This window comes from Notamacropus eugenii, chromosome 5 (genome assembly GCF_028372415.1).
Source record: "Notamacropus eugenii isolate mMacEug1 chromosome 5, mMacEug1.pri_v2, whole genome shotgun sequence".
Taxonomy (NCBI): Eukaryota; Metazoa; Chordata; class Mammalia; order Diprotodontia; family Macropodidae; genus Notamacropus; species Notamacropus eugenii.
In genome coordinates, this window is record NC_092876.1 from 169674764 (window position 1) to 169694970 (window position 20207).

A 20207-nucleotide genomic window follows, 5' to 3' on the forward strand; every position below is an offset into this window, starting at 1 on the left:
CAGATCTCTCTTAAGAGGTAATCGGTGGATTCTTTCAATACTTATTTTTCATGAAAGATGATGTTTAGACTCTGTTTTTGATCATGGCTTTCAGATAGTCCCATAATTTTAAAATTATCTCTTCTGGATCTATTTCCCAGGTCAGTTGTTTTTCCATTGAGATATTTCACTTTGCTATTTTTTCATTCCTTTGGCTTTGTTTTATAATTTTTTGATTTTTCATAGTCTTTGGCTTCCATCTGTTCTATTCTAATCTTTAAGGAATTATTTTCTTCAGTGAGCTTTTGGATTTCCTTTTCCATCTGGCCATCTTTGCTTTTTAGGAAATTCTTCTCCTCATTGGCTTTTTGGATCTCTTCTGTCATTTGGGTTAGTTTCTTTTTTAAAGTGGGGCAGCTAGGTGGTGCAATGGATAAAGCACCAGTGCAGGAGTCAGGATGACCTGAGTTCAAATCTCACCTCAGACATTTGACACTCACTAGCTGTGGGATCTTGAAGTCACTTAACCCCAATTGCCTCATCCTGGGTCATCTCCAGTCATCCTGATGAATTTCTGGTCACTGGATTCACATGGCTCTGTAGGAGAAGTAAGGATGATGACCTGCACAGCCCTCCCTCACTCAAAACTAAGTCAAGTGCAAGTCATGTCATGTCATTTTTTAGAGTGTTATTTTCTTCAGTATTTTTTTGGGTCTTCTTTAGCAAACAGTTGACTCATTTTTCATAACTTTCTTGTATCATTCTCATTTCTCTTCCTAATTTTTGTTCTACTTCTCTTACTTGATTTTCAAATCCTTTTTCACCTCTTCCATGCCCTGAGACCAGTTCATATTTTTCTTGGAGGCTTTGGATGGAGGAGCTTAGATTTTTTTTTCTTCTGTTTGCATGCTTCGGTCTTCCCTGTCACCAAAGTAAGATTCTATAGTCTGATTATTTTTCTGGTTTTTTGCTCATTTCCCCCTTGACTTTTGAGCTTTTTGTTAAGGTAGATAGATCTCTGCTTCCAGTGGGGATGGGGTGTGTACTGTGAGTCACTCAATTTCTCTTCAATCTGTGGACCTAGAGCTCCAGAAACAGTGGCTGTCTCTGCCCCTGCTACTGCTGTGGCTGCAGCAAGTTCCTCTATACCATTGCCCCTCTGTCACTGTGTATGGACAATTCTACTCTCCTACACTGGTCCCACAGGCTTTTTTCACCTACCTTCCAATTTGTCCTCAGTGTTTTGGGGTCCTGAAGTCTGGAAACTGCTACAGGTGCAAGAGATTCAGTCTCCCCAAGGCCTGCTCAGGTCCTGTCTATGCCAGTGTGGCCCATGCTGGACTGTGCTCTGCTCCCAATGTAGTGCGACAGACACTTCCCGGAGACCTTCCAGGCTGCCTTGGACTGGAGATTTGCTTCACTCCATCACTGTTAAGGTTCTGCAGCTCCAGAATTTATTTAGAGCCATTTTTACAGGTATTTGGCTGAACTTGGTGGGGAGTGCTCTAGAAAGTCCATGCTGTTACTCTGCCATCTTGGCTTTGCCCCACAGGGCAGGGTAGGATGGAGGGAAATATAGTCTTTAACAATATGACTGTTACGGAAATGTTTTGCATAGCTATACATGTGTAACCCATATTAAATTGCTTGCCTTCTCAGTAGGCATATGTGGGGAGGGAGGAAGGGAAAGTAGTTGAAACTCAAAGTTTTAAAAAATGAATTTTAAAAATTATTTTTACATTCAACTGGGAAATAAGATACACAAGCTATGGGATATAGAAATCTATCTTGCCCTGCAAGAAAATATAGGGATACGGATAAGAGAAGGGAGGGGAATGACAGAAGGGAGGGCAGAATGGGAGTCTTGGTTTGTGCAGGAGAAAGAGGGAGAAAATTAGGAACTCAAAATCTTGTGGAAATGAATACTGCAAACTAAAAATAAATTAATTAATTAAAAATTAAAAAGAGTTGATGGGGCCAGATTTTAAGTTTGATTTAAAGGGAGGATCTTGGGGAATTTTACTCCTATGGCTGTAGGTGGGAGTAGGGGGTGTTGACCAAAAAAAATTCAAAGTAATTATAACTAAAGAGGAAATAGACACAAAGGCTATCCAGTTAAGAGACTGATGGGAAATGAAAAAAAATACAGACTGTAGCTTTGAAGTAAATATACAATTAATGGAACTCATCTCCTTCACCCCTATTTTTAATCATACCTGTTTTCACCATGAGAACCAGTATCATTCAGGTCAGCCAGGTCCACAACTTTGAAGTCATCCTTAACTCTTTTCTCTCCCTTTCTCCCTAGATAAAATTAGTTGTCTACATTTGCTGATTCTAACTCAATGTCTCTTTTATCTGTCCCTTCTGTTCACACAGATATCACTCTTGTTCAGGTCCTCACATCACCTCTCTCACCTTGACTATTTGCTGATAACTTCCTACTAGTTTCCCTGCTTCTGATATTTCCCCTCTCCAAACCATTTTCAAATTGCTGTTCCTAAAGCATAATCCTGATCATGTCATTTCCTAGGATAAAATACAAACTGCTCTATTTGCCCTTTACAACATGGCTCCAAACTACCATTTATGACTTCTTTCTCATTATTCCCTTTTACATACTCTATTGTTACAGCCAAACTAGCCTATTTAATTTGTCTTCAAGTCCAACATTCTATTTCATACCTCTGTGTCTGTATAATCTGTAATCTACCTCTAGCCTCCAATACGCTTCTTCATCAACCCTGCCTCCTAATAATACCCTTAGCCTCCCTCCTGATCCCAAGGATCCAAAGGAGAGGTAATTCAAATATGTCCTCTGGGCATCAAAATATGCCCAGTAGATATGATTCCATTAAGCTTGATAAAAATGCTCTTCTAATGTGTTCAATACAGTTAGTTGAGTTTACGTGTTTTCTGGGCCAAATGCCTTTAATTTTTAATTTCAATCTGTGCTTTATGTTATGACTCTAAGCTTATTTCTATATCTCTGCATTATATTTGGGCTAACTTCCTATATTTTTCCATCTTCATTTTATTGTCAATTCTGCAATGTGACAAAGATAGATAATGACTAGTACCCTAGTTGTCTGCTCTGCAAAGATAAATGTGTTCCAAAATTTGGGGTTGTTTTCTTAAGGCAAAATGGAATAGAGGAAAGAATTCTAGATTTGAAATCTAAAGACCTAGATTACAGACCTAGCTCTGGAATAAAATACAGGATGGATACTCTTTAATAAGCCCTTGACAATGGCACTTATAAAGGTGTGGATAGAGACTACAGATTTACCATGTTTTTTGTTAGGCGTAAGCCATGGGGATTACTTTATGAGAAAGATTCTTTTGATGTTTCAGGACTTGAATTATTTTATATAGGGCCTCCAGCAGACACACCTTATACCACTGTTTTATACCATATTTATGTATCTACATGCTCTATTCCTCCAATATGATGTAAATTCCTTGATGGCAGAGGATGTTGTGTTTTTACATCCCCATTACCAAGCACAGTGATGTAAAGTGCTTCGTAAATGTTTATTGAATTATGTTGCTTTATAATGAAAAATATTCATAGTATGGCCTGAGCATATGTACGTATGTGCCTATAAAACACAATGTCTTAGGCATATACTTTTAGAGGGCTGATCCCACAGTTCACAGTCACATGATTTAGAAGCCAACCTGAATTACTTCTGTCACATGACAGGGTCCTTTCCATAGATCATTAAGATTAGCAAGGCAGATAGCTGAGGGATTGGCAATTTTTCACTCAATTATAACAGTCTAACAGGAATGATATGAACAAACTAATATTCCAACACAATCACAATTCAAGCCAGGGTCTCATTAATCTGATCCATGTGTATCTGAATAATTCATCACTCTCAAGCTACAGTCATATACTAGATTTCAAGCCAACACATGTACCATAGAGAAGAATATATAATTCCCCCTTTAGTACTAAAAGGGCCAACACTTATAATATTTCAGGTCTTTAACTTACAACATGATAAGTCATTCCACAATATAGAGCACTATCTTTGGGACCTAGGGGAAAGCTACTATCTCAGTTGTTAGAAGGAGATTGAAGAAGGGGAATGAGGAAAACATTATAAACCTAGGCTTAACAAGGGTTTTGATTGCATTCCTTACAATGTGACTATAAAGGGCTCTGGGCTGTGTAAGTGGCAATGTAGAGAAGCATTTCTGCTATAAGCATTTCTAAGATCAGACCCAAGAAAAAAAGGGAAGTTTTGTGATGCAGTCTGAGCAACTGTGGGGTACACTGAAAGACACCTCCCACCAGTGGAAAAGGTCAGATATAGAGACAGCATCAGTGAAATGGAGCCACAAAAAAAAGTAGTGGTTATCTATATAATAATAGACCCACCTGAATAATGCTACCTTTGGGCAACAACTGATGATATGACATTAAGCCAAAAAACACTTTAGATATGGAAAGTTTCATTTGTATATCACTGATATTTAAACTGGATTTATAGCCAATGCCTTAGAAATCAGGGGTGGGGAACCTATGGCCTCAAGGTCACATTTGGCCCTCTAGGTCTTCAAGTATAGCTCTTTGACTGAATCCAAACTTCATAGAACAAATCCCCTTAATAAAAGTATTTGTTCTGTAAAACTTGGACTCAGTCAAAGGCTGCACCCAAGGACCTAGAAGACCACATGTGACCTTGAGGCCTCAGGGTGCCCACTCCTGCCTTAGAATATGCATGTATCTACCAGGGGCTTACTATGCAATTGATATTATGTGTATTTTAAGAGGAGGTGGGGACAGGTGTTGTTAAGACATGTGAGATATCACTGACACAGGGCACTCCCAATAAGGAAATCCCTCTATCAATGTAGGCTACAATTTTTTATCTTAAGAGAGTTTCCTGGGGCACTGGGAGACTTTCCCCTGGTCACCCTGCTGGTGTTTTTCAGAGGCATAACATACACACAGACTTTCCTGATTCCAAGCCCACCTCTCTATCCATCATAGCACTGTGACTGCCTTTTATCTCATTTGTGACATGTATCATACTGCCATAATCTGGGAGTAGTGACCACTGTGCCTGGCATTATGTAAACAGCTAAATATAAATAATTTCAATAGCTATAAAGTAAAAATCTTATTTTAAAACACAACAGATTTACACATCTTCATCAACACTAAAATTCAGTCTATCAACACTTTTATTCAACAGAGCAATAAATAGGATAGGTGGAGATAAGATGGCAGAGAAAAGGCAAGAAGGTGCCTGCACTCTCCCCAGTTTTCCTCTAAACTTTAAATTGAGGCTCAAAACAAATTCTGGGGTGACAGAACCCACAAAAAGATAAGGTGAAACAGTTTTTAAGCCTGAGATAACTTAGAAGGACTGCCAGAAAGCTCTGTCTCAGTTGGGCAAAAGGGAACCAGCACTGGAAGTGTATAGGCAGGCCAGAGGGAAGCTCCTAGCATCACCCCAGATCAGCAACCAAGGCCTTAAGGTCCTGGCTCAAAGGCCAGTAGCACAGCAGGACAGCTGTGAGGCCTTGAGCCCCAGCACAGCAAGCAAACTTTCAGCCCAAGAATCTCTAGCACAATAGGTAGGACTAGGCCTAGCAACCCCAGCTCAAGGGACAGACTGTCAGCCTGAGAGCACCCAGAACATCAGGCTAGCTGCCAGCCCCAGAAGCCACTGCTGCAGAAAGCCAGTAACAAGGCTGCTGGCCTCCAGGATAAGAAGCTTAGGACCCGTGCCCCTTGTGCCTCAGAAGCAGAGAGCAACCTTAAAAAGTCATGAAATAGGCTGGAAAATGAGCAAAAAACAAAAAAAGCCCTGATTAAAGAAAGTTGCTATGGTGACAGGAAGAACAAAACACAAATGCAGAAGAGGAAAACAATTTCAAAATGCCTACATGTAAAGTCTCAGAATGAAATATGAATTGGTCTCAAGTCCAAAATGTCCCCCTGAATGTGATCAAAGGGGATTTAAAAATCATATAATAAATGTAAAAAAAGCTGAGAAAAGAAAATAGTAATGCAAGAGAATCATGAAAAAAAGGGCAGCAACTTGGAAAAAGAAAACAATTCCTTAAAAAGTAGAACTGGCCAAATGGAAAAGAAGATTCAAAAGTTCCATGAAAAAAATATTTCCTTAAAACTCGAATTGGGCAAGTAGAAGCTACTAACTCTTATGAGATATCAAGACTCAATCAAACAAAACCCCCAAATTGAAAAAAATAGAAGAAAATGTAAAATATCTTTTTGGAAAAAAAAACAACTGACCTGGAAAATAGATCCAGGAGAGACAATTTAAGATTAGACTACCTGAAAGTGATCAAGAGCCTGGACAGTATCTTTCAGGAAATTATCAAGAAAAAGGAAAAATAAACATTGAAAGAATCCACTGGTCATCTCCTGAATGAGATCCCAAAACAAAAACTCCAAGGAACATTATAGTGAAATTTCAAAACTCTCAAGTCAAGGAGAAAACACAAGCAGCCAGAAAGAAACAATTCAAATATCAAGGAGTCACAATCAGGATTACATAGGACTTAGCAACTTCTACATTAAAAGATCAGAGTGCTTGGAATATGATATTTTAGAAGGCAAATGAGTTTGCATTACAACTAAGAATCAACCATTCACCAAAACTGAGCATAATCTTTGAGGGAAAAATGGGGGGCTTTCTCACTTTCCTGATGAAAAGATCAGGGTAGGACAGAAAATTCAATTTTCAAATGCAAGACTCAAAAGAAGAATAAAAAATAAACAGGAAAGAAAAAAAAAACATACTATTCAATAAAGTTAAACTGTTTATGTCCCTACATGGAAAAATGATGCTTGTAACTCTTAAGAACTATATCTCTATTAGGTCAGTTAGGAATATACATAGGTCACAGGGTATACAACAGGTACAAGTTGATGTTGATGGGATGATATAAAAAAATGAAGAGGTGAAAAATATTAGAAGGGAGAAGAAGGGAGAGGCAGAATGGGGTAAGTTATCACATGAAGAGCATGAAGACCTATTACATTGGAGGGAAAGAATGAAGGTGAGCATTGTCTGAACCTTACTCTTATCAAATTTGGCTCAAAAAGGGAATAACATGCAAATTCAGTTGGGTATAGAAATTTATCTTACCTTATAGGAAAGTAGGAGGTGAGGGGACAAGAAAAGGGGGGAGGCTGATATAAGGGAGAGCTGATTGAAGGAGGTGGCAGTTAGAAGCAAAACACTGGTGAGGAGTGAGAGGGTAAAAGAAGAGAAGGAAACGTTTTAACAAGGGAAAAATAGGGTGGAGGGAAATACACAGTTGGTAATCATAACTGTGAATGTGAATGGGATGAATTCTACCACAAAATGGAAAGGGATAGCAAAGTGGATTAAAAACCAGAATCCTACCAAAATGTTATTAACAAGAAACATATTTGAAGCAGAGAGACACAGAATTAAAGGCAAAAGGCTGGTGCAGAATACATTATACTTCAGCGGAAGTTAAAAAAAACAAAAGAGGGTTAGTAATCATGATCGTAGAGAGAGGAAAAGTCAAAGGCTCTAATAAACAAGACAAGGAAGGAACATACATCTTGCTAAAATGTACCATAGACAATGAAGTAATATAAATATTAAACACATATGCGCCAAATGGTGCAGCATTCAAATTTTTAAAAGGGAAGCTAAATTAGTTACTAGTCTGGGACCTCAACTTTTTCCTCTCAGAACTCGATATAAATCTAACCACAAAATAAACAAGAAAGAAGTTAAGGAGGTGAACAGAATTTCATATGTTAGAACTCTGGAGAAAACTGAATGGGTATGAAATCGAATATATCTTATTCTCAATTACATGATACCTACACCAAAACTGACCATGTATTAGGGCATACAAACCTCACAATCAAATGCAGAAAGGAAGAAATATTAAATGCCTTTTTGATCATGATGCAATAAAAATACATTTAATAAAGGGCCATAGAAAAATAGATTAAAATTAATTATAAACTAAATAATCTAATCTTGCAGAATGAGTAGGTTAAAAAACAAATCAAATAAATAATCAATAATTTCATCAAAGTGAATGACAATAATGAGGCAACACCACAAAATTTATGGGATGCAGTCAAAGTAGTACAAGGCTTTTGACAAAATACAGCACCCTTTCCTATTAAAAACTCTAGAAAGCATAGGAATAAATGGAGCTTCCCTTAAACAGGTAAGTAGTATCTATCTAGAATCATTAGAAAGCATTATCTGTAATGGGGATAGATTAAAGTCTTTTCAATAAGATTCAAGATGAAGCAAGAATGTTCATTATCATCACTATTATTCAATATTATACTCAAAATGCTAGTTATAGTAATAAAAGGAGAAAAAAAGAAACTGAAGGGATTAAAATGGGCAATGAGAAAACAAAACTATCACTCTTTAAAAATGATATGATGGTATACTCAGAGAATCCTAGAAAACCAACTAAAAACTACTTGAAATTATTAACAACTTTAGCAAAGTTGCAGGATACAAAATAAACCCACATGAATCACTGGCATTTCTTTATATATTAAAAAAGCCCAACAACAAAAGATAAAAAGAGAAATTTCATTTAAAATAACTGTAGACAAAGTAAAACACTTGGAAGTTTACCTTCAAAGACAATGACAAAATACTTTTCACACACAAAAAAAGTACAATCTAAACAACTGGAAAAATATCAAATATCAATTGCTCATAGATAGGCTGAGCCAAGGAAAATAACAATTCTATTTAAATTACTTCTTCAGTGTCATACCAATCAAACTGATAAAGCTTCCCCCATCTCCATCATTCTAACTTCCTTATGGGCCCCACTGAACAGCAGGCCCACTGACTCTACCTAGCCACTCCCCTCCTCCACCCCACTCAGAGACTCAATATCCCAGTGTCTTCATATATACCTCTCTGCTCACTGGAACAACAGGTGTATCCATGAATTCATATTTTTCACACAAACAGTAGGCCTGTCCATGTGACTGGATAGCCACTGCCTCTAGCTAGCCACTGCCCCCAAACCCATTCCTTATACAGAAACAGCAGATGTGTCCATGCACTCAACCACAATCATCTGGTCTCATACAGTACCACAATACTTGGCCAATCAGAAAGCAGCACCACCAGGATGCCCAAGAAGGATGTAGACCCCAAAACAATAGAAGGGACTTTCCCGAAGTAGGAACTTGTGCAGTAATGGCAAAAGTTGTCTTTCAGGTGAATTCATGACATAGAGAGGCTTATTATAATATCATTATCATACATATATACCTCCCCAAATGACTTTTTCTGTATGCATTGTGGGTAATTGTATGTGCAGTTCCATTGTGGCTGGGACCCCTCCCCTATTACCTTCCTGTCTTTTTAATATTCACAATTTCTGTTAAGTAACTGCATCTTTACCCTATAAAAATCCATCTTGCTTTCTCTGAAGTTGTTGGTTTCTCTTGGAACGTAGCCTGCTTCTGAGGGGCATGAATCCTCTATAAATGTCTATAATTGGATTAGAGGTGGTCTGATACTGAATTCTTTGAGATGGTTCTACTACAACATCATGAAATCACAACAAAAACTCTCAAAAAATTACCTTCTAGATGTTATAGCACAATGTAATAAATAACATTAATTAAATAACCTTTATTAAGCACCTATTCTGTCCACTGTGCTATACATTGGCTATACAAAGAAGAAATAAACTATGTCCCTTTCCTCAACTAGATTTGAATATTAATAGAGTACATGTAAGACATAGATAGGTAAGCACAAGGCAAAATAGAATCAAAAGTGCCATGAGAGTTCCCTAAGGCAGAAGAAATGACTTCTGGTGGGGTGGGTAGAAATCAGGGAATATTTCAAGGAAGTCTGAGTTGGACTTTCAAGGAAAAGAGGGATTTCAATAGGTGGAGGGAGGAGGTAGTCATTTCTAGGCATAGGGGAAACTATGAGCAACAAGATGAGTATTACATTTCTATGGTTCTCCTTGGAATATAACAATCATATTAGAACTATATTCAGCCATAATAGACATATTATTTGATTATCCTCCCTACCTGTCTTAAGTTCCCTCTTTCATCTGACCCAAAAACTGCTCTCTAGATGTTATGATAGACCTTGAGCCTAAAGCAAACTCCTTTCTGTAATCCCAGGTTCTATATGGGCTATGTTCATAGCAGGTGGACTAAGGTTAAATCACAAAGACCAGAGGAAAAAGACAGCACAACTCTGGTTTGAATTGAGCATGGGTCAACTTCTCAAATAGGCTGTAGCTGGGCATGAGGGGATGATGTTTCTGATAATTCCCAGTACCCCTGACATAATATAGTCCTCTATGGTAGCTGGAATACAACTTCAGTATCAGATGAGGGAGGAGCTTTAGGAATAAAACAGATACAGAATGTTTAAGTAGAAGAGTTAGACAGTTTTAATATGACTGTTCTATCTCAAGGTCAGGTGTGTAATCAAAACACTGCATTTTTACAAAATAGCTAGCTGAAGACTAGCAAAGATCTTTGTAAGCCACATACTACTTTCAATACATGACAACATGTAATCAATCATGCTAACACCTAAAGAACATGCTTTTGCAAACATGCTACACTCTCCCCTTGGGACATGTGAAGAGGCCACTTAACCCTTTTTGTCTTCTGGGAAAAGAACTGAAATAGTGTTAGCACAATTGTTTTTCCTGTTTCAAAGAGGACCAATGACATCACAGGACAATAGCCTGACTTGCACATGAACTGGCTTTAAGTGAGGCTGAGTTGCACAAAGTAGTCAGCCTCACATTTTCCCCTCCAAAATCATGAAAGTCCAGGGGCAATAGCCCAGGATGTAGTGGATGATCTTGGCATCTTCGATGTCTGACCAAGCTCTAAGTGCTCCACAGCACCTGCTTCAGGTATCGTAATGGCCATTGGAAAATTTAAATTGTTATCATCCACTCATACTATCTTCACTTGCTTGGGGTAGACATTCCCCTAACTCACCAACAGGTCTGAGGGCCGTCAACTACCCTCAAGCTAGTTCAGTCCATTTGCTGAGATGGTTTTACTGGGGTGTATGTACATGCACATACCACAGCTTCTTGGAGTCACAGATGAAAATTGAGTGAAAGATGGACGCCAAAGGTGGATAAGCAGTCCTGAAAAGGGCTTGGCAAGTCCTCACAGAGAGGTGCTAGTCTTCCCTTAATACCTGACGCAGAATAAGTATGACAGGAAAGCTGGGCTACCTACAGCCAACACATAAAAGTAAAGAGAAGCCACCACTAATGCAGAGTGCCCTGTAGTTTTGAAGGAAACAGGTGGGACCTTGCTGTAGCAGAACTGTGGCTTTATGATTCAGGTTGTTGTTAGATGTTTTTCCTTACACATTTCCAAATATATTTCCCCTATTCTGTATTTCCAAAGGACGTCATGTGTCAGTACATGCTGCCAAACTGCTCATCTAAGATATAAAGAACACCAAAGAATTTGGCAATGATGAAAAATCAAAAGTCAGAAAAAATCCCATCTTTGGCAATACTCTTCAAAGCCGTTTTCTTTTTCACTGCACTATGCTTTGTCAGAGGTTAGGACCACCTGAGAGTAAGAGGTCATGGGAGATTCTGAGTATGGAGATGGGAGATGACATTTTTTGATTTATCTATTATGCCCTTCGTAATTTGTTGGGTACCATGGTTCATATAAACACATTAACCACCAAGACACAGTCCCTGCTCTCAAGAAGCTGAAGAGTTTTGATGAAATCTTTCTGCATCTTTGGCATCGCATTGGAGGCAGAATAATACAATGGGAAAAAGTCTTGAATTTGACATTATAGGATCTGGGTGTCACTTATTATCTTGGATATATCACAACCTCTTTGGGTCTTTGTTCTTCCTTTGTAAAATGAGGGAAGTCAAGTATTCTTAACCTAGAGTCTGTGAAATTTTAAAAAAAAATTGGTAACTGTATTTTGATATGACTAGCTTCCTTTATAATCCAATGTATTTTATGCATTTAAAATTAATATTCTGCAAAAGGGTTCACTAGATTCCCCAGACTATGCCAAAAGGGTCTGCAATGTAAAAAAAAAAAAAATTAGGAAGCTACGAACTAGATAATCTCTAAGATTGCTTTCAGTTCTAGATCTATGATCCTATTCAATCACTGATTTTCACTCAAAAATAAAGAGTCCTTTATGCAAATAAAATGACAAAATTTTTCATATCCTTTGACCCTGAGCTTTCATTTCTGTTTATACCCCAAGGGGTCCATTGATAAGAATGAAAGTCTTTGTACATACCAAAATATTTTTAGCTGCATTTTTTATGAGCAAAGAGTTGGAAACAAAGTAGATGCCCACTGACTTGGGGAATAATTCATCAAACTATTGTACATGAACATAATGGAATGTTACTATGCTCTTAAAAAAATATGATGAATACAGAAAAGCATGGAAGGACTTACAGATGGCAGAGTGAAATAAGAAAAAATTATACACAATGACTACAACTAAAAGGAAAAGAACAACCACAAAGCAATTAAAAATGAATGTTGGTGAATTTCAAAGAACAAGTATGGCTCCAAAGGAGAGAAATTAGAATATTCCCCCCACACATACACACACATACCCTTAATCCTTTGTAGAGAGGCCCACAGGTGAGTGGTACATGACATTTTTTCAATGTATTAATTGCTTTTCCCTTTTTTGGTGTTCTCCCTCTTTTGTCTTTTTACATATTATTTGTCACACAGAATGTTACATGGAAGAGGAAAGGGAAAGTTAATGAGTAAAATTACAATGATATTACAAAAGTTATCAATAAAAATGTAAAGGTCCTTTAAAATTTACATTCCCTTTGGGCAGAACACTCTTATAGAAGGGTGTGATACCTTATGTCGACAGAGGGAAAGAAAGACTAAACTTCCAGTAGAGTAACACTCCCTCTCCCTCCTTCCCTCCTTCCTTCTTTCTTCTCTCTCCATCTCTTCTCCTCAGTCCACATAGTGCATCACATTCTTACCTGAGGGTACTCCACCCAAAGGAAATGTGAATTTTAATTTCTGAAACAAAATAAGTTTCAGCCTTAACCCCAAATCACTGGTTCTTACAGACTGGCCAAAAATAGGTTCAAGACCAAGTACTTGTTCAAAGTTTGGGCCCTGACTGGCTCTGAATGAATGAGAATAGCATATGTTTCTGTTTTGGCCAGAAATTTGTGGGTCTTTCCCTCCCAGATCTATTTTCTTTTTTAAAAGAGGTCATCCTTTGTCTCCTTTCTTATTAAGTCTCAATCACCCAATGGATGCTGTCCTCAGTCAAACTGACATCTGTTAAAGACCTTAGCTTGAGAAGACCATGGTCCCCAATTGAATCCTGGGGCATCTCTTGTAGTCCTGATCTGTATCTAGCCACTAGAACCAGATGGCTCAGAAGGAGAAAGTGAGGCTGGTGACTTTGCACAGCCTCCTTCAATTAAATCCAATTCACTTGCATGTTGTGGCATCATCTCTCTGATGTCATGATCCTCTTCAAGAATGAAGGACAAAGAGTAGCAAGGGTTCTTACTGACCCATAATACAAGAGAGAAGTCAGTCTAGAAAAAAAAAATTTATGCCAGAACTGGAAACATATTTCAACTGACTCTAAATCAGATATCCTATCTGCAGCCTTGGGCATGCACTTAAGTGCTTTTTACTTCTGTTTGTCCTAAGGACAACTTCAGGTGAGAATATCATCATTTTTTAGCACTTTTGTAAGTGCTCTATGGCATATCTGAAGCCTGTAAAAATTTCCTCAGGTAGGGAAATAGTGTTGAACAACCAAATTGAATAGTAGAATGTGCTGAACATATTCACTGTAAACTAAAAACTACTCTTTAGTTCTTGTTTGTGGTCATCTCAATATGTCTCATAATTCATAAATAATAATTTGTAAAAAATGAATGCCAAAATGTTTTCATAACCCAGTGTTATACATTTATATCAAACTTTTGGTTATTTATATTTGAGAGTAGTTGTACAACAAAGCCCAATGATTTAAAAAAATACTACAGCTTATCTTTGCTGATTTTATTCAATATTTAATCTTCTAAATATTTGTGAAATTTCTAAAAGCTCTCTATATTTCAAAAATATGATAGCTCTGATTTCTAATTCACTGTCTCTGAAAAACTTCATGATATTGCAAATCTGGTAATCCTTTTCCTCTCTCTTTGTTACTTAGTTCTTCATAGTCTCAGAGGCTTATGAAATAGAACATCTTAAAACTGTTATTGGCCCTGGACCACAAACTCAAAGTTCTGAATTTCAGATGGGTATAATTTTCGTGCATATTTAAAACTTGATCCAAGCTGCTAGTTACAGAGATAGAAAAAAAAAAGTGAAACAGGTTCTCTATATTGTTTTTTTATTTTACTTTTTAAAATGTTGTTTATTTCATTTTTAATTTATGGAATAAAACAAGAATTTCCATAACTTAGTAAAATAAAAAATATGTCTGTACATGCAACTGCAAACGTATTTTGTATTACCTGCTATTCCTTTAAATATATAATAAAGTTATATCAGTTTAATTTCTTTTTTCCCTCCCCCAGAGAGCTACCATTAGAGTCTAATGTGTGTATGTATATGTGTATGTATATGTATATGTACATGTAAAATCACTCTATTCATACCTCTATCAATCCTTTCTCTGAATATAGATAGTATCTTCCTTCCTATGTCCTTTGTAGTTAGTTTGCATATTTATAATAGTCAAAATGACTTATTTTCTCAAAGCTGTTCTTAAAACAATATTGTTGTTACTGTATATTTCATTCTCTTGGTTTTGCTCATTTTGCTTGTCCAAGTCTATCCATGGTCACTGAGCTGATCATTTCTTATAGAACAGTAGTATTCCATCACAATCATATACTACAACCTATTTAGTCATGCCCTAATATTGTAACACACACACACACACACACACACACACACACACACACACACGGATAGAATTGAAGTTAGGGAATATTTCTCATAAGGTTTACTGGGAAAAGTGCCAATAGGAATATCCAATAGGTATTATGTTACAGCTAGGTGGCACAGTGGATAGAATGGCCAGGAGACAGGAAAACCTGAGTTTAAATCTAGCCTCAGATACTTACTAGCTGTGAGACTGGGCAAGTTACTTATCCCTTTCTCTGCCTCAGTTTCCTCTACTGTAAAATGGGGATAATAATAGCACCCACTTCACAGGATTGTTGTGAGGTTAAATGAGATTATATTTGTAGAACACTTCACACAGAACCTGGCACATAGTAAGTGCTATATAAATCTTTTTCCTTACTTCCTTCCTCTTCCCAAAATACAACCTGTTTACAAGTTAATCATATGAAAAAAAATTATGTTTTTTCATCATTATTGCAGGTTGTACTTAAATATAAAATATGTTCAGCACCCAGCATATTCCATGGTAGGTAATTCGATTAATATTTATTGAACTAAATATATCAGCTGGCTATAGAACACTCTTTTTTTTACATCGTATTCCTACTTCCAAACATCTACAGGAAAAGGCTAAATAATACCCAACAAAAATCATAAAATTAGTATTTTTATTGACATTTCTACATTTTATGTTTTTAAAATTCACATGCTAATTTGGCTGATGACTGCTTCTTTTCACTAAAGGCTATTAATATATCAAAATAGTACTTGTTGAGCCTGGCAAGTGAACAAATTCTGGTTGTTTTTACTTTTATGCTGTCACTCAATTATTTTTTAAATATTCTTTTGAGAAGCCTGGCCTCAACAAGGAAGGTTAAGTAAACAAACCATTAGGGTGAGAACGGATATATTAGCATCTGAAAACTCTACAGAAGTTAGAGGTTCTACAAGGTAGAGATGAAAAAGGAATACAAAACTGCAAGTGGGACACTTTGGTTAAAAAGTAGAGTATGTGAGCGAGAGGAATGTGCCAATAACCTGAAAAAGAGGCTGGATCCAGATTGTGAAACAGTTTAAATGCCAAACATGGGAGTCTATATTTTATCCTAGAGGCAAGAATAAACCATTAAGAATCTTGACTAGGGCCACAACATGATCAGAATTTCCTTTGAGGAATCACTTTAGCAACTGCATGGGGATCTGTGTTGGCTAAACTATCTTCTTCATAAAACTGGCTTTCGGGGCGGAGCCAAGATGGCGGAGTAGAAAGACGCACACATGCTACCTCCGAACCCACTGCCCATAAAATACCTGTAGAGAAAAGAACCACTGGCGAATTCTGGAGCAGCAGAAGCCACAGAATGGAGCGGACGAGATTTCTGCTCCAGAGAGCCTGAAAACCTCTCGCAAAAGGTCCCTTGCGCCCCGGACCCGGAGCAGAGCCCAGCCCTGCCTCGGCAGCACAGTGCCGAAAGGAGCAGATCCGAGCAGGCTTCAGGGACGGAATCTCCAGCAGCCACGCGGGTCCCTCCACCCACAGGTGACAAGGGTCGGTGAGAGGGTCTCTTTGGCAGGTCGAGAGGGGAGGGGGGTACCCCCATAGCTCAGGCCTCCTCGGGAGGTGGCAGCAGAGGCGGGAGCAGACCAGGGCTCCCCAAGCAGGCAGGACCCTGGATCCATCGTTGAAGGTCTCTGCATAAACCCCCTGAGGGAACTGAGCCCATGAGGTGGCCCTGCCCTGACTTGAGCACCTGAACTTAATCTCACACTGAACAGCAGCCCTGCCCCTGCCGAAGCCCCAAGGCTGGGGAGCAGCATTTGAATCTCAAACCCCAAGTGCTGGCTGGGCGGATCTGGAGCCGAGGTGGGGGTGGAGAGGACACTCAGAAGTCAAGTCACTGGCTGGGAAAATGCCCAGAAAAGGGAAAAAAAATAAGACTATAGAAGGTTACTTTCTTGGTGAACAGGCATTTCCTCCCTTCCTTTCTGATGAGGAAGAACAATGCTTACCATCAGGAAAAAACACAGAAGTCAAGGCTTCTGTATCCCAGCCCACCCAATGGGCTCAGGCCATGGAAGAGCTCAAAAAGGATTTTGAAAATCAAGTTAGAGAGGTGAAGGAAAAACTGGGAAGAGAATTGAGTGACATGCAAGCAAAGCATGAAAAACAAGTAAACACCCTGCTAAAGGAGACCCAAAAAAATGCTGAAGAAAATAACACCTTGAAAACTAGGCTAACTCAATTGGCAAAAGAGGTTCAAAAAGCCAATGAGGAGAAGAATGCTTTCAAAAGCAGAATTAATCAAATGGAAAAGGAGATTCAAAAGCTCACTGAAGAAAATAGTTCTTTCAAAATTAGAATGGAACAGATGGAGGCTAATGACTTTATGAGAAACCAAGAAATCACAAAACAAAACCAAAAGAATGAAAAAATGGAAGATAATGTGAAATATCTCATTGGAAAAACAACTGACCTGGAAAATAGATCCAGGAGAGACAATTTAAAAATTATGGGACTACCTGAAAGCCATGATCAAAAAAAGAGCCTAGACATCATCTTTCGTGAAATTATCAAGGAAAACTGCCCTGAGATTCTAGAACCAGAGGGCAAAATAAATATTCAAGGAATCCACAGAACACCGCCTGAAAGAGATCCAAAAAGAGAAACTCCTAGGAACAGTGTGGCCAAATTCCAGAGTTCCCAGGTCAAGGAGAAAATATTGCAAGCAGCTAGAAAGAAACAATTCAAGTATTATGGAAATACAATCAGGATAACACAAGATCTAGCAGCTTCCACATTAAAGGATAGAAGGGCGTGGAATAGGATATTCCAGAAGTCAAAGGAACTAGGACTAAAACCAAGAATCACCTACCCAGCAAAACTGAGTATAATACTTCAGGGGGAAAATTGGTCTTTCAATGAAATAGAGGACTTTCAAGCATTCTTGATGAAAAGACCAGAGCTGAAAAGAAAATTTGACTTTCAAACACAAGAATGAAGAGAACCAGGAAAAGGTGAACAGCAAAGAGAAGTCATAAGGGACTTACTAAAGTTGAACTGTTTACATTCCTACATGGAAAGACAATATTTGTAACTCTTGAAGCTATTCAGTGTCTGGGTACTGGGTGGGATTACACACACACACATGCACACGCACACGCACACACACATAGAGACAGAGTGCACAGAGTGAATTGAAGAGGATGGGATCATATCTTAAAAAAATGAAATCAAGCAGTGAGAGAGAAATATATTGGGAGGAAAAAGGGAGAAATGGAATGGGGCAAAATATCTCTCATAAAAGAGGCAAGCAAAAGACTTATTAGTGGAGGGATAAAGAGGGGAGGTGAGAGAAAAACATGAAGTTTACTCTCATCACATTCCACTAAAGGAAGGAATAAAATGCACACTCATTTTGGTATGAAAACCTATCTTACAATACAGGAAAGTGGGGGATAAGGGGATAAGCGGGGGGGGGATGATGGAAGGGAGAGCATGGGGAGGAGGGAGCAATTTGAGGTCAACACTCATGGGGAGGGACAGGATCAAAAGAGAGAACAGAAGTAATGGGGGACAGGATAGGATGGAGGGAAATATAATTAGTTCTTACACAACACTACTATTATGGAAGTCATTTGCAAAACTACACAGATTTGGCCTATGTTGAATTGCTTGCCTTCCAAAGGGAAGGGGTGGGGAGGGAGGGAGGGCAGATTGGCAGACAGGGGCAATTAGCACGCTAGGTGTTTTGGGGTGGGGGGAGGGGACAAAAGGGGAGAAAATGTGGAACCCAAAATTTTGTGAAAATGAATGTTAAAAGTTAAATAAATAAATAAATAAATAAATAAAAAATAAAAAAAAATAAAACTGGCTTTCTCCTAACTTCCTAATTTTGCCAATTAGGTTATCATTCTCTCATTCACACACTTGAAACCATACCGTTAATTTTTGACTCTTCCAATCTTCCTCTGTAATTCTCACAAATTAGATCTTACTAAAAATGGAATGAGCTACTTTGACATAGTAAGTTCCCCATCATTAGACATCTTTAAATGGAGGTTAATGTTGCTAAACTGACTTTATGCTTCAGGTAGAATTTAGACTTGATGTCCTTTCAGTACTTTCCAGATCTAGAGTATCCCCACATTGTTCTGAACCATGAAATAGAGATTCCTAATGTATCTTTAATGGGATCACAGAGCATTTATAGGACACTTCCAAAAGACAGAATACTTGGGCTACATTGTTTTTGGTTTTTTGGGGGGGGATGGGGTGGGAGTGACATCACAGCCTCTCTGCCTTCTTTAAGGGCAGCTGGTGGTGCAGCAGATAGAGCCATGGGTCTAAAGAAAGACATGAGTTAAAAATCTGGCCTCAGACGCTTACTACCTATGTGACCCTGAGCAAGTCAACCTCAGCTTGTTCCTCTGTAAAATAAGACATTATTTCTACTTTCCAGGATTGTTGTGAGGATCAAATGATAAATTTATAAAGCACTCAGCATAGTACCAAGACACATAGTAAATACTATATAAATATTAGCTATTATTATTTTAAATCTTTATTTCCATTTTATCAATACCCGATGTTGCTAGTAAATTTTATAACTATGAATAATGATTGTTGTCTAAGCCTATTATTAAGCCCATGGTTCAAAAATGATGGAAAAGCTGGCCCACAGGAGAGAAATTGGGATGAAAGAAGAGCTAACTAAAGAGAGGGTTTTAACAATTCTCATACTTTCTTATTTTATTCCAGAGCATAGGCTGTAGACTACTTTTAACCTGGAAGCCATCAAATTAATTCGGAAATGAACCAATAGCAGAGTGAGAGGTGAAGGAATGGTGTGTTAGTCCAGTTGAAACAATTTTCATTTCATGCCTGACCAAATATAAGAGTTTCCTAATCACCCTCCTTATCTCTAGCATCTTCATCGCAACCTAATCTGCATCTTTGAGTTAAGTTAAATAATTCTTTAATCCATACCACTTTCCTTGCTCAAAAACTTTTAATTATTCTCTATTGCCTCTAGGAGGTAGAGTTGAAAGGAACACTGATTCTGGCATCAGAAATAGGGATGGGTCTGTGTTCAAGTCTGACCTCTGAAACTTACTACCTATGTACCTTTGGCAAGTCACTTAACTTTCCTGGGCCTCAGCTTCCTTATCTATAAGAGAAAGGTATTGGATTAGATGGCTTCCTTCCTAATCTAAATGATACTATAAATTTTCTTAGTTTACATTCAAGATTCCCCCACCATAATTTGGGCCCAATATTCTTATTAAACTGGCCTCC

General features: G+C 38.1%; 1 protein-coding gene across 14 annotated transcripts in view; it reads right to left on the reverse strand.

The window, feature by feature from the left end:
- The window catches only part of LOC140505428 (N-acetylated-alpha-linked acidic dipeptidase 2-like), a 238272-nt gene that overhangs the window by 125194 nt on the left and 92871 nt on the right, over window positions 1–20207 (reverse strand). Inside the window, exon 22 of one of the 14 annotated variants that reach the window (XR_011967495.1) lies at window positions 12613–12710. The exons of the other annotated variants lie outside the window; for them this stretch is intronic. The gene's annotated coding sequence lies outside the window, so the exon portion shown is untranslated. The remainder of the gene's footprint in view (window positions 1–12612; window positions 12711–20207) is intronic. 14 annotated transcript variants of the gene reach the window in all.